This window comes from Myotis yumanensis, unplaced genomic scaffold, assembly GCF_028538775.1.
Source record: "Myotis yumanensis isolate MYYU_CA2020_CCGP unplaced genomic scaffold, mMyoYum1.0.hap1 SCAF_4, whole genome shotgun sequence".
Lineage (NCBI taxonomy): Eukaryota > Metazoa > Chordata > Mammalia > Chiroptera > Vespertilionidae > Myotis > Myotis yumanensis.
Genome location: NW_027223755.1, coordinates 112,532,365 through 112,535,220, shown reverse-complemented (window position 1 = coordinate 112,535,220; position 2,856 = coordinate 112,532,365). Strand labels below are relative to the sequence as shown.

Below are 2,856 nucleotides of genomic sequence, written 5' to 3'. Positions count from 1 at the left end.
GTGATGAGGAAGCACACGTCCGGTAGGGTTTCATTTCCTGACTCGGTTCTGCCTTGCCCCTCACTCTGATCTCTGACTTGATTGGTCAGGGCTCAAAGCTCAGGTCCCCATTATTGCACGATTGGCTAATTCAGAGGAAGGGGAGGGGTAAGACAGAGCCTAAGATGGCAGTCTCCTGAGGGTCTGATGGTCATGTCAAAATGGCAGCGAGCTCCTTTCTTAGACAGAAAAGATCGCTGGTTCACTCTAATAGGAGGATGCTCTGACCAGGGCAATTTTGTTTGTTTTAATTTATTGACTTGAGAGAAAGACACAGAGAAACATCTATTTGTTCCACTTATTTATGCATTCATTGGTTGAATGAACGCCCTGCTGGGATCGAACCTGCAGCCGCGTTGGTGTATCTGGAACAATGCTCTAATCAATTGCACTACTTGGCCACCGCCATAAAGTAGCATATGCATTATGACTGCATTTTTATAAAAAGGAAATATATAAGTGAATATAATAAAAAAATAGGAAAGGATATTTACTAAGATGTGAAAAGTGATGATCTCCAGATGGTGGGATTAGGGTTAATTTTTAATTTCTTTCTTGCTTATTAACCTTTCTACTAATACAAGTGAGCATATACTAATTTTTAAAAAATAATCTTTTGAAATGACTTTCCAGGGAAGAAAACTTGTTAATCTCCTAGCCCCGTGGTTGGCAAACTGCGGCTCGAGAGCCACATGCGGCTCTTTGGCCCCTTGAGTGTGGCCCTTCCTAAGCCTTAGGAGTACCCTAATCAAGTTAATAACAAGGTACCTACCTATATAGTTTAAGTTTAAAAAATTTGGCTCTCAAAAGAAATTTCAATCGTTGTACTGTTGATATTTGGCTCTGTTGACCAATGAGTTTGCCGACCACTGCCCTAGCCTGACCATTCCTCCTTTAGGGGAAGCTTTTCAGAAATCACCGAGCATCCTGAACCGTAAGGACCAAACTCAGGGGTGTGCAGGGACGGCTGGCGCCCTCCTCCCGACGCGGCTCAGCGGAGGGCGCCCGGGCAGGACTCAAGTACCTGTTCACTAACCTCCATCGGGAACCTTGCACCCTCCCCCCAGCCGCCTGCTTCTCCCTTCAGCACAGGCTGCTCCTCCTCCTGGTCCTTGCCCCCTCTCGATGCCTCCATGTGGTGTGGACACAGCACCACTGTCAGAGAGCAGGCAGAAGATTTAGCTAAAGTCCTTAGCAACACTATTTTGGCATAGGTTTGTTTCGTATTATAATATTATCCTGACAAAATTGCTTATACTTTAGCATATAGTGCCTTATTTAAATCCATATTGAAAAATTGGGGTCTCTATTTTCCCTCTTATCTTGTAAACATTATATTCTTATTTCTTATGAATCCTGGGATCATAACTCTGGAGACAAGTAGGACACAGAAATGAAAAAATGGTGGAAATTCGAGCAGGGGTTTATATGCAGTTGAGGGTTGCTAGATACTACATATCTACAACTATCGTCTACATGTTTAAATCCAAGAGTCACCATTTGTAAACAATATCCCGCCAATGATTAGCATGTGATCACACCACACTGTGCGTGGTGATTGCTCTGCTATCTTGTGCAATGTTGCCATGTGCGCTAAGCCACACCCCAGCTGTGCATTTGTTCACTCGAGGTGACTGGTGAATGCGTGCAGCTACTAGACCTATTCAATGTAAATTTAAAATTACAGTAATACAGCCCTGGCCGGTTTGGCTCAGTGGATAGAGCGTTGGCCTGCAGACCAAAGGGTCCCAGGTTTGATTCTGGTCAAGGGCATGTACCTTGGTTGCAGGCTCCTCCCCGGCCTGGGCCCTGGTTGAGGCTCATGCAGGAGGCAGCCAATCGATGTGTTTCTCTCACATCGATGTTTCTCTCTGTCTTTCCCTCTCTCTTCCACTCTCTCTAAAAAATCAATGGAAAAATGCCCTCGGGTGAGGAGTAAAAAATATAATAAAATTACAGTAATACATATAAAGTTTTTCATACATAATTTTAATTACACAAATGTGTCTACGTAATTAAAAACAGGTTAACTAATTGGTCAATTTTTTAACGCACGCATTCAGAAAGCCTACTTTCAGCTTTAATGGACACCCCCTCACCCGAATTAGTCCATCATATCGAGGTGTCACTGTGGCTCCATATGCTTTCCACAGGCTGCTCAGGCTGCACTCCCACCAGCAGTGCAGAGGGCTCCCTTTCGCCGCCTCCTCACTGGCACTGGCTTGTGGATTTGTTGATGGTCATCACTCTGACCGTTGTGAGGGGATATCTCATCGTGGTCTTAATTTGCATCTCTCTGATTAATGACGGTGAGTATCTTATGTGTGTTGACCATCTGTATGTTCTCTTTGGAGAATTGTCTATTCCTGTCTTTTGCCCATTTTTAAATTGGATTGTTTATTTTGGTGTTGAGTTTTATAATTTTATAAATTTTGGCTATTAATCCCTTATCAGATATATCTTTGATACATATGTTCTCCCATTGTGGGTTGACTTTTCATTTTGTGGATGATTTCCTTTGCTGAGTAAAAACTCCTTAGTTTGATACGTGCATTCCTGCCAGAAGCGCAGCGCACCTCTAGACCAGGCTGCCCAACCCGAATCCTGCTTTCCTAGGATCTGCGGTATAACCTCATCTCAGTGCTGGGGATGATGACCCAGATCTCAGAGGGCTGCTGTGAAGGTGAGAGCACGCACTTACAGCACGAGTTGTATGAAGTATGGAGGTTAGAGAAGAGTGTGTTTATGTAGAAGGAAATATGCAAGAACATGCATAGGCTTGGAACAAAAACTGGGCAGACTATATGCCAAGACTAT

At 43.8% G+C, this 2,856-nt stretch overlaps 1 protein-coding gene across 4 annotated transcripts in view; it reads right to left on the bottom strand.

Annotated features, from left to right (window-relative positions):
• The window catches only part of DCUN1D3 (defective in cullin neddylation 1 domain containing 3), a 62,612-nt gene that overhangs the window by 12,596 nt on the left and 47,160 nt on the right, over nucleotides 1–2,856 (bottom strand). The window lies entirely within an intron of this gene.